A 12,203-nucleotide genomic window follows, 5' to 3' on the forward strand; every position below is an offset into this window, starting at 1 on the left:
GCAAAAAAGACCAATGCCCGCTAGACAACAAATGCCTGACTTCCAGTGTAATCTACAACGCACAAGTTACAACTAACAACACAACCAAGAACTACATTGGACTGACAGAAGGAACATTCAAACAGAGATTCTCGCAGCACAAATCCACATTTAAGCACAGAAAACACATCAACAGCACCGAGCTTTCTAAATACATCTGGCAACTACACGACAAAAAACAAGACTTCAACATCAAATGGTCAATTATTAGCCGTGCAAGACCCTACAACAACATTTCCAAACGATGCGACCTCTGCCTCACAGAAAAACTAATGATTATCAAACATAGCAACGACAATCTACTAAACAAAAGATCAGAACTTATTTCTAAATGCCGGCACGAGAACAAATTCTACTTGAAGAACGCTTGACACTTTCTTTATATTGTACTGCACCCACGCAGTTTATACTCGTCCCCGTAATTTCTGTCTTCACACCTATTGTTTTCCAGTATAACTATCACTTATTGTAATGCAACTAGTCCAGCAATTAGCCTATTGTTTAATACCGTGTATATATATCTAGTTGATAGGAATGCTTATCATTAAATACTGTCTGATGAGTGCGTAAGCACGAAACTCGGAGTAACAGCAAATCTTGCCTCTTCGTTATTACTCATATTTATATACTGACATATTAATTACAGTATCAGCGGAAAAGAGAGGTTAAACATTATTTTATATTTATTTTATAACTGTTCTGTGTATAGTCGCAGGAATAGGCGTTCAGTTTGACAAGTACATGACTGAGGGGGACATGGGGGGCAGGGGGGGGGGGGGGTCTGAACACCGCAACACCGCAAGAAAAGTGAACGAAACACCGTCACCGCAACACGTATTTTTAGCGCCATGATTCGTTCATCTACACTTAAAATAATACTTTTATACCTCAACAATTTTCCACAAAATAAACACATCACAACGCTTTTCATTGTGCATATGTTGATACTACTGATGCCTGTAAATCAGTTTTCTTGCTCTTGTGAAGAAACCTTGCGCGAAGTTAGGAAGCGGACGAAGAAAAACGTGAGGACCCTTGAGAGATGGCTTTTACCCTAGATCCCTCTCTTCTTTTACTTCGCTCACTTTTCTTAATGTATAAACCCACTGACTGAAGCCCTATCTTCACTGAAAGTATTGCTTTCCGGAGCTTGCTACGTTTGCGTTCGATGTTGATAATCGAAAAAATATTTGAAAAAATAGGAGGTGTAGAAAGTCGCAGGACCTTGGAGCGGGTGAAGACTGCTATCAGAATGACCTGTAGACGAAGCCGAATAGCAAAAGGAAAAAAATAGTAGACGTGTGTAATTTACAAAGTTTCCTTTAATAGCTTAGAAAGCCTTCTTTCTTCCCTGCCGACGCGACGTCTGAATATATTTTGTGGCCGGTAGTTTTTGCCACCTTTTCCTTTCTTCGAAGAAAAAAGCTGCGCAGTCAATAATACATTATATTCGGCCTTGGCGTGTCCAGAATTTCCAGGATTGTTTCTGCCCTCGCTCCTCCACGTGTCTACCGAACACTGAGCTCTGGGTGGCAGAGGTCGAGTTACTTGTCAAGTTACGTATAAATGAAAACGGCCTTGGATTGGCAGCCGAGGCATATTGAAGACTAACTGGAAATTGGTCTGTATTTTGTTACAAATTATTATGCATCAGTCAATTCTACCAGTGCGCATCCCCCCCCCCCCCCACCCCCGGGGAACCGCGGGGCACTTGCTCACGTTGTCAGTCCCGGGGGTGGGGCATTCGCAATTTTATCGCGGCCCGGGGGCTGGGCATTTGCGTACCCCGGGGCGATCGCCGGACATTTGACACACGTGTTTTCGAAAGTGCCATGGATGAGTTCAGCGGAAAAGCCGAGGCGTTTGTGGAGCAATGGCTTGTCCGTCAGGGTCTAGAGAAACTTGTCGATGTTTTTAAAGGTATGTTTATGCCATTTTTGTGGATGGAAGGGTCCAGCTTTGTTACGTGCTTTTGACACTGTTGAACAAAGTAATCTAGGTTTAAATTTTTTGGTTATTGATTCAACGAACTGTTTATAATCAAGTATTGAAATAAAATATTAAAGTTGTGAGATTTCTAAAACAATGATACTTGTTTTATTGTAAACATTGTTAACGGGATTGTCGTTATTCTAGTCGAAATATTCAAAACAAATGGTTTTTATGCAACAAAATATTTAATGTTAAAATCAAAATATAAAGAAATAAATAAATATAATCAGAATCAACTAACACGTACTGTTGTTCTAGAAGTCTTACCACTACATTAACATACTGAACAGTTGAACGTTTTATTCACTGATTAATAAAAAAAAACTGCAGAGGTGTTGGAAGGCGACGATCCCGGGGCAGGGCATTTGCCCTCATTATTCGTCCCCACCCCGGGGCATTTAGACAGCTTATGCGTCCCCACCCCGGAAAATTTTCCCATTTTTTTTTAAAAAAATGCTAATGCCCGGGGGTTGACCCCCGGGGGTGGGGGGGGGGGGGATGGACACTGCTGGAATTGACTGATGCATTAACATCAATGGTACGTGTTTGCATAAATTAGCATCGAAAACGAAGTTTACATGCTAAATTTAGGTCAAATTTAGGTTTGAGAGAGGTAAATCAAAAAACCCCAGCATCGCAAACAATTTCATTTCACCGAACACCGCAGCGTGAAAAACACAAACATTGCACACCGTAGGGTTTGAGATCACCGCAACACCGCAAGTTGAGATTTTATTCACCGTATCACCGCAATAAAAAAAAAAACATCAACACCGCAACAACTTAAATCCCCATGTCCCCCTCATGACTTAATACTTTAGTCAAGATCAGACTCTGTCACTTCAAAGAAAAAAAAATACCGGCCACTCTTAGCCGAGTCATATCATGTTTGCAAGATGTTTGTTTACTTATTTAAGCAGTGTTTTCGTCGAACAGCAATCAAGTCCAACTTAAGTGCTTATTTAATTTATTTAAAGATTTATTTGAGAAATAAAAGTGTTCTGTGTTTGACCCTTCTGTTCCCTGACCAGGTTAAATTAAACCTGTTTTGGTTGTTATGTGGCTCTAGGTTTTATCAGAGATCTCAGTGAAGCTCTTAAAATAGAGAAACGTGTTTACAAACATCACGAGAGCATAAATAAGGCTCTGGTCAAACGCATTAGCCGAACCCAATTCAACCAATTGGGCTCATGTGAAGTTCGGCGTTTGACCCAATTAAGTTCGACTGATTTTATTTGGAGCGGCTGTGGCGTTCTTCACCTCTGGCCAGCCGTAAATAACGCCTGAAGACCGACTTTGGGTCAAACGCCGGTCTTCACATGAGCCGAACCAAACGCATAATCGAAGGTCTAAAGGCACCATTTTGACTTTACCTTGAAAAACAACTGGTCAACAAGACCGCTTTTGTTATTTGTTTGGTGTAGCAGTTTTGTTCGACTGAATTAAGTTCGACGTTTGACTCAAACAGGCGTTCTTTTAGTTATTTGAGTCGACCCAAACTGTCATTAGGTTCGGCTCATGTGAAGTACGACGTTTGACCCGGGCCTAACGGTTTGGTGAAGTTATTCACAATTAATTTCTTGTTAACACTCTGTGAAGGTACATATTGTAAACCTTATAGAAAAAACTACGTCATTGAGATTAATGCTTTTAATTCAAAACCGAAACTACAATGACACCTTAGTTATGTTCGTTCTTTTTTTAGTGGAGCATTTAGATGGGATGAGAAAAGAGACAAAATTCTGTTGAGTGAAGTAAGGCAAAAGGGGTCTTGTATAAAAAGGATTGGAAGCAAGGAAGTAGGCCAAAAGTGGTCAGAGGTTGCAGCTGCAATAAATACCCATGCTGACTTTGCTGTAATGCCAAGGGATCAAAGACCAGTGAGAGAGCGGTTCAATAAGCTTCTCAGTGATTTCAACGCTAAAATGCAGAAGGAGAAGAAAGCGAGTGGAATTAGTCCTGATGACTTAAGCGAAGAGGACCTGATTCTGGAAGAAATTCAAGAAGTCATTGCCTCCAACGCCATCGCTCCATGTGCCCCCAGTGACAAAGGAATTTCAGAGAGTGAAGGAGCTAAAGCATTGACCACTAGCAACAGAGCAATGACATCTTGGGGAAGGGGCACAGCTGAAGATGGCAATGAGGAGGAATGCATCAGTTTGATGAATGGAGACAACAACCCTGCTGGGGTTAATTTGCCACGCTTGTGGGTTTTATTCTTACGTAGCGTTAACACTTATCCTGTCACTTCATGGAGTGATGACAGCAAGAGCCACCATTCATCAAAGGTGGGGACAACTACAACGCTAATTGCATAAATGTGAACTAGATATATAACTTAATCAAAAATTATGAGTAGCGCTAATGTTAAGGAGGTGAACAAGAAGGGGCAGAGGAGGGTTAAATCTTTTGACAGATACGCATTTTCACCCTTGGTTGAGAACTTTATTAAAACAACTTTTGTTTGCATTAAATAATGTGCTGGTGATCATTTCAAATAAGGGGCTTTACCTACACAACTGAATATACAATAGGCCCCAGTCACTAATAACCACTTGCACACTTAACCTCTACTTTATTTACATTTTTTTGTGTGGTAAAACTGGCTATTAGGATTTCGTGATTAATTACTTCTCAAACTCATTAATAGTTCATCAAGTAAAAACAAAGAAAATCACAACCGTGAAGGAAGTTTGGATACCAGGTCTTAATTAGCATAGATTTTGACGATTTTACTTCTCTCTTCACTCCTTAGTTTTTGTTTCGATTGAGAAGATATATCAAACACTCAAGACTGTGTTTTATCGGCTATCCAAACACCTCGAATTTCGTCAATAATATTCCGCTGCCCGTCGTATTTTCAACTCTCTTCTCGGTGTTTGGATATCCCGATGAAACACTGTCTCTCTTGTGTGGTATATTACATGAAATTTAGTTTGACGGATTTCAAACATCCACTTCACTGACTGTCAAATGGTTGTACAAAAAATGCCTTAAATGCCTTAAAACTCAGTACAAATGTTCATGCAAAGTAGCTTTCAATAGCAGGTGGATCTAACTGAAAATATTCTGATGTAGTGTTTCCATATAAGCACGTCATTGCATTTCTCCACAGAGCACGGACTATGTGAAACTGCACTACGCGAAGTTTGTAGCCTCGCAACAAACAACTCTTAGGCCCGGGTCAAACCCCGTACTTCACATGAGCCGAACCCAATGACAGTTTGGGTCGACTCAAATAATTAAAAGAACGCCTGTTTGAGTCAAACGTCGAATTTGATTCAGTCGAACCGATCTGCTACACCAAATAAATAACAAAAGCGGTCTTGTTCAGTGGTTTTTCAAGGTAAGGTCAAAATGGCGCATTTAGACCTTTGATTATGCGTTTGGTTCGACTCATGTGAAGATCGGGGTTTGACCCAAAGTCGGTCTCCAAGCGTTATTCTCGGCTGGCCAGGCGTAAAGAACGCCTCAGCCGCTCCAAATAAAATCAGGGTCGAGCGCCGAGCTTCACATGAGCCTAATTGGTTGAATTGGGTTCAGCTCATGTGAAGTACGGCATTTGACGCGGACCTACGTGCGTAAGTCTTCCATGAAGGCTTTGTAATCTTTCAACAATCTCGGCTCTCTCTCCAGTTTCTTTTCAACCAGTTTGCGCGCTGCATATCCTGAGACATGTTGTTTGGTACTGAGGCCTGTCGATTTTTGGATGGTAACTGAGATTTGATAGTGTCCATTTTTTAACTCCACTGTTTCTTCGGCGTTTTGCATAAAACGACATTTGTCCTGAGACATCTCTGTCTTATCGTCAACGATATAGAATCGGTGAGGTCATGATTGTAGAAGTCCTCTACCATCAGTTGGAGCTGAAGAACGACTTTGGCGAAGAAGCCTGATTCCTGGAGGCATCGACTAGCATCCCGTCCAGGGGGAGTAGAAATACTCCTAGCCGCTTCATGCTACAGAAACCGGGATAAGCTCCGGCAGCCTTGAACCAGTCGGCTGCAAGGCTTCGCGCACACACACTAACATTACTCACAAAGCTAATTACAAAAAATATCAAGCAATACTCAGGTTAAACACTACTGAGCTTACTCTGGGCAATTTTGATAATCAATCATGATTACTTGATACAGATTGGCTGAACGCGCCTGCAGTAAGTTGGTTTCCGGCTTCAAACGAATTTTGAAAAGGAATTTCAGAAACGTATCGCTTCTGAGTTTGATCTAAACGCGTTTATTTCATTCCAACGCGAAACAAAGTCGACATGCAACAAAGCGCATTTTTCAAATTGCCCTCGTTCGCGACGAGGGCAAAAGGAACATTCAAATTGGACTTTAGTGCAAACTCATGCCATTTCAAAAAGTTGTGATTTAGGTTTAGTATGCCGCTTATCTCGGTATTGCCTGCGTCATACCAATTTTGTTCAAAAAACAGGTTTTTTCTTGCAAGAATTTTCCTGTTATTCCACACCTTTCGTTTTTAGGATTTGTTTTGGAATCGATGCCCGCTGAGATTTTGAACTCGCACCAACAATCTAACATTTTTTTTTTTTTTTTTATAAAATGTGGGAAGCTTTTCATCAAGGTCTGGTATACTTGTTGCAAAGTTGCATTTTGTTAGGAAAGCAAGACTACCATGTTTGTGCAAGAGCTGGTTGGAGATTATTTTCCAGGAGGCTTGTGACTCGTCTTGAATTCTTTTGACCCAGGCTATTTTGAGCGCTTTTTCTATGATCTTAATATCACACATTTTCAATCTGCCATCTAGCTTTCTTTTCTCCAATTATAATGTTTTTTTAATTTTAGTTTAGGGGGCTTCCCTACCCAAATAAAATTAAAAACTAGCGTATTTACTTCTTGTACGTAGTCATCTGGAACAGGAAGCAGCTGAGTAAATTAATTTAGATGTCCCAAGTGTAATGACCATGTTTTTCTTTCCATAAAGAGTTAGACTTCTTCGTTGCCAAGTGTTCAGCGTTTTCTCGAGGTTAAGTATTTTTTCACCGAAGTTTAGCCTAATAGCACTTGCTTGGATGTAAGAAAAGAAGACAGCAAGAGCGTTGATAGCCCGGGGGGGTACTTTGGGAATTTCTGGGTGGGGATGTGCCGCTGGGACCCTGGAACTCTTAGCCTATACCAGAGCTAGTTCAGCTGAATTTTGCTACCCTATACTAGAGTAAACTCCCTAAATCTCCCCATCTATCGACACTGTTGAGGCTGATTTGCGTAAATTTAAACTTGCAGATTTAATTTTTTTATATTTTTGAGTGACAATTCCTGGTTTCCTTAGTCTAGATAAAATCTTCAACCAACTAGTCAGTTTTGTCAAAAATTATACCCTATTCTAGACCCAAACACTCTGATTTATATACCCTATCCTAGAGTAAACTGCTTGAAAACCATACCCTTCACAGCGGCACATACCTATATAGCCCATATATGGCTGCCCTCCCCAGGGGTTGATAGGTTCTTTTGGTCAATTAAAACCAAATGGTTCATCTGTTCTGTCATCTGTTGTTATGACGCAATTTATCATCAATAAGAGGACAAACGCATAAAAAACTGACGTCAAAGCTAGAATTAAAAATGAACTTTTACTAAGTATGCTGGACAAAGAAAATGCCTTTCTTCAGACACACAAGATTATTCATGAACTGAAATCTCTTAAGTAATTAAATCAATGTCTTCTGTCATTATTCTCCCCTGATTTTATTTTAGTAGTCTTAAAGTACAGAAACGATAATAATATTAACTCATTAATTATATCTTTAATCTTAAATTAATTATAAACAATTATTGGATGAGGTTTTTGTGATATCCAGAATAATCAAGGTCGAGGTAGGGGTTATCGGCCGAAGCCGAAGGCTAAGACTGATAACCCTTACCGAGACCTTGATTATTCTGGATATCACAAAAACCGCATGTAATAATTGTTTTATTATACAATGAACGAAAAAAATGGAAGTCACGTGTTTGCTTCTGCACTGACGCCAAGCAAGTGAACACAAAGCGCGCGAATTTGACATGATTACCCGTGACCTTAAGTGTCCTTGACATGATTATTGTATAATCTGCAGCTAGATGACGTCACAGGCGCTGATTTCGAGAATGCAATCTTTTGCAACTCAAGGTTTGAGGCTTTTTTGTAAAAGTTAACCAGTTGTTGATGTTATTATGTGACAGGCTCAGTCATTACTGCAGTAAACCATCTTAGCACTACACAGTACAAGTTCACTTCACATGTGTAAACGGTGCCGAGCTCAGAGAGTTAAAGTGCACCTAGCTCCAATTTTTTTTTTTTCGCTAAAACAAATCTACTTGTTATTTGAAATACTTTTACGAAAACATTTTTGGATTCGGTTTAATCCTCGATTTTCTGTGCCCCGACGAAATCTCGAAAATTGAACCAAAACGCCGCCATTTTGTTTCGCGACCGAGTTTGAGGAGAATGGGTCCAGTGGCTATTGCGACGTCTACCCAGGAAGGTTGAATATCTCACGTCCTCTTATTTCCTTCAGGATGGTGCAACAGATATTTGAAAAGTGCTCAGAGACGCCTTTCATAAGTGCTATCGGCTGTTGCAATAATATCCCAGATTTAACGAAAGATATACTGTACAATTTACTCGTGACTAACGGTCCATGGTACACGACGTAAAGACGTGAACGAAGGGTTGATTTTGTCGAACCGAAACAAGCGGAGTGAGTCTGTGAGAACCATTGAAGAACTCTCACTGGAATTACTTCCGCAGACGTCCAAACGCTATTTTCAAAATTTTACGCTTAAAGCCAACCAGCAATTTTTCCATTTTGTTGAACAAATACAGAGAGCTGACTGAGGCGATATTGTGTTTGGTCCCTGGGTAGACGTACTCAGCAACTGCCGCCCAGACTCCCTAAACGCGGTCGCGTAAGAATTCAAGCGCGACTTTGAAAGGGCATATAAAATCGAGGATTCAACCAAATTCAAAACTTTTTTCGCCCAAATGCTTCGAATAACAAGTGGATTCGTTTTAATGAAAAAAAAAAAAAAAATGGGTTAGGTGCACTTTAAACTCACATGGGACAAGGCACAACATACTGCATAAAATAAACCTAAATGAAGAGAGATTGTTGTTGTGTTATGTCTCATAAGGCCTAAGAGCTAAATAAAGAATTATTATTAGAGGATAAAGTTACTAAGTAAACAGTATTCTGCAACAAATTTCCCACTTACAATTTGCAACGACTTGACTAAATTGTTGTCAGAAAAAAAAAAATCTATGTTACTTTATTCACTCATTTCCACACCCATATCAGGTTCAAGTGATTGCCTTCTCGCTCGTCGCAATTCAACTCCCAGATACTGACATTTAAAAACAACACTCCAACCGAATGGAACCAAACTAAGCATAAGCTCACAAATATGCATTGCGGACCTATTTTTGTCAATCGATAACAACCGAGTAGAAACATTTTCGGTGAGTTCGATTGTTATTGATTGGAAATATCGAGCGATAGCAATTGGCGATTGATATCGATTGAATCGATGGATTTCCGGTATCGATTTTTATCGATCAAGGACTACGCCTGCTTGTTTAGTTTCACTCTCTCGTAGGAACCTCTTCGCACCACATCGTGGAGGCGAGGAACTTCAATCGTCCATCTGGACCTGTCATTAGGATGACGGGTCACGCTTCGGTCCTGCGATTAAAGGTTAGTTCTAGTCACAAACTAAGCGACTTTGGGGATTTGCCGACAAAAGTAGTGGAGCAGGAACAGGTGGCTCAACAACCGGGACGTTTCGGTTTCCACGTACAGCGGACAACAATAAAACATTGATCAACCTCTTACCTTAAAACTTAAAAATGCTATATAGGTGCGTAAAACACAGCGGTCAAACGTCTGCGCATGTGCGAGCTATGGCGCAACTAAAGGCGGCCAAAACATTTTCATAACCTTGTTCTTTTTGTGAGTCATCGACATCCCATAAATGAGATTGTCCTCGTTATTTATATATTTGTTTGTGTTTTAGCTTTTACAACGAGAGCTAACAGAAATAAGAGTTAAAAATTGTTCCACCTTCTGCTTGTTGCAGGTCTTTCCTTTCCGCGGTATGTATTTTCCGCGCTTCTTGAATTGTTTGCCCGCCTCGACTTTGCATTTAGTGTACCAGTTTGTCCCCGGGTTTGTAGTTTGGAAAAGATTTTCCCACCTGGTCAAAGACCTGGTACAGGCGGTTTGGGATTGGTATTTTGGCCAGCTATGCCCGATGACGATGGACAGGAACATCGTTTGTAGTTCAATTCATCTCGTTCCTGTGCTTCCGACAAATCCAGGATCCAGACGGAATCCTCCTAGACCTTCACAAAAGTTTTCTAGCTCGCCTGAGCGAAGCCGAATCACTTCAATTGTCTTTTTCTTCTCCAGTTTTTTCTTCTTTTACACACCGCCTGTCGTCCGTTTCCGGCGTCACGCATCGTATGATTAATAAAAACAAACAAAAATATACTACGCCGTCGGCTCGACACGGGTTTTCAAGACTTATAAACGTTTTTGGTAACGCTTAAAACAAAATGGTAAATTAACAGAATACCGGTAACTTAATTAACTTTGTGGCTGAAAGGTCTTAAGTATTCCTTTTACCTACTTTCTTTTCCTTTTACAGATTTCTATGAACTTTTCAATTTTTTTTCGTAAATTTTGCGTGACACCGGTTGTTTCCCATGTTTTCATTGAAATGTTTGCGCGGGAAATTGGCGCGCGGCTGCCAAAAATGTATCCATTCGCGCATGCCCGACGTTTGACCGTTGTGTTGGTACGTAACGACGTCGGAACATGGACTTGTATTTCTTTCAGAATCAACAAGTATATAGCGTTACAGTAGCAAAGGAAAAAACATAGAAAAGGAAAGAGACCGTAAATCTAAGCAATGTTTAACGTCCTTAAGTCCTGTAAGCGAGACATAAAGACAATTTGTTAGTTTGAAGCTACGAAGGAAAAGAACACTAAAAAAGGTGGCTATGTTTACAGATGATTTCCAATCCGTACTGCGCAGTCTCGGCACCTCAATGTTTATAGCGGAGCTCCTGCGCGCCGAAGGCGCCCGAGCGGAGCCCCATACCTTAGAAAATTTGGTAACCTTTGGTCACGTGACTGTCCGTACGTACGTACGTCCGTCCGTCCTTACGCCTATGCCTTGAAAACTAAGAGAGTAGCACCATTACCATAGCTACATCTTTGATTTTGGGCGTCCACGCTATTGTTAATTGACAGCTGTCACAACAAGCTATCCGCTGACCAGTATCATGTGACTACATCACGGGCTCAGGTTTAGAGCTCGTCGAGATTGTGTGTTTTCTAAAGTTGACCGCTGACCAGTTACTGGTTGGATTGGATCACGGGCTCAAGTCACGTTATTTCTTTGGGGGAGAAGGAAGGAGTACTCGCAAATGTAAAACTTTGGGCGCAAATTAACCCCTGGCGCGTTGTTGACTTTTCTTCTGATATATTCTTTGTACAATCGTCTCTTGGAAAGTCCCTGAAACATTGCGTACGTAATTTCTACAATCTTGGTTAGGCTTGTTGGGTATAGTTTGCTAGACGTCATCTTTAAAGTTCTGCTAGTAAAGAAAATTAATGTAAATCTTTATTTCTACCAGGTACCCATTCAGCTTCAAGGCTGGTATCCATAGGGGCCTTGTAGATATAAAATTAATTAAATATCTATTTATAGCATTGATTAAATTGTACTGTATATTAGAAATATAAGAATGTAAGAATACTATGCTATGCTTATGCTAGTAATTTATTATCCTCTCTTTCATACCAGATCATCTCTAGGATAGTTGAAGTAAAGCGTTGTTCAGTGCCGGAGTTGTAACGTTTGACAGTTACGTGATCGTAACTGAACGTTACTTCACTCCTACATAGTTCATAAACTACACACCGCCTATTTCTTAATTTCACATCTTTTGATAGGAAAGTACATTCCTTGAGAAGAATGCAAAAAGGAGGGGGACATGGGGGGGGGGGGGGGGTCTGAACACCGCAACACCGCAAAAAAAAAATTAACGAACACCGCATCACCGCAAGAAAAGTCAACGAAACACCGTCACCGCAACACGTATTTTTAGCGCCATGATTCGAGTGTACACTTACAATAATATTTTATACCTCAACAATTTTCCAC

This window comes from Orbicella faveolata, unplaced genomic scaffold (assembly GCF_042242905.1).
Source record: "Orbicella faveolata isolate gen_17 unplaced genomic scaffold, um_ofav_v1 contig_13, whole genome shotgun sequence".
Classification (NCBI taxonomy): domain Eukaryota; kingdom Metazoa; phylum Cnidaria; class Anthozoa; order Scleractinia; family Merulinidae; genus Orbicella; species Orbicella faveolata.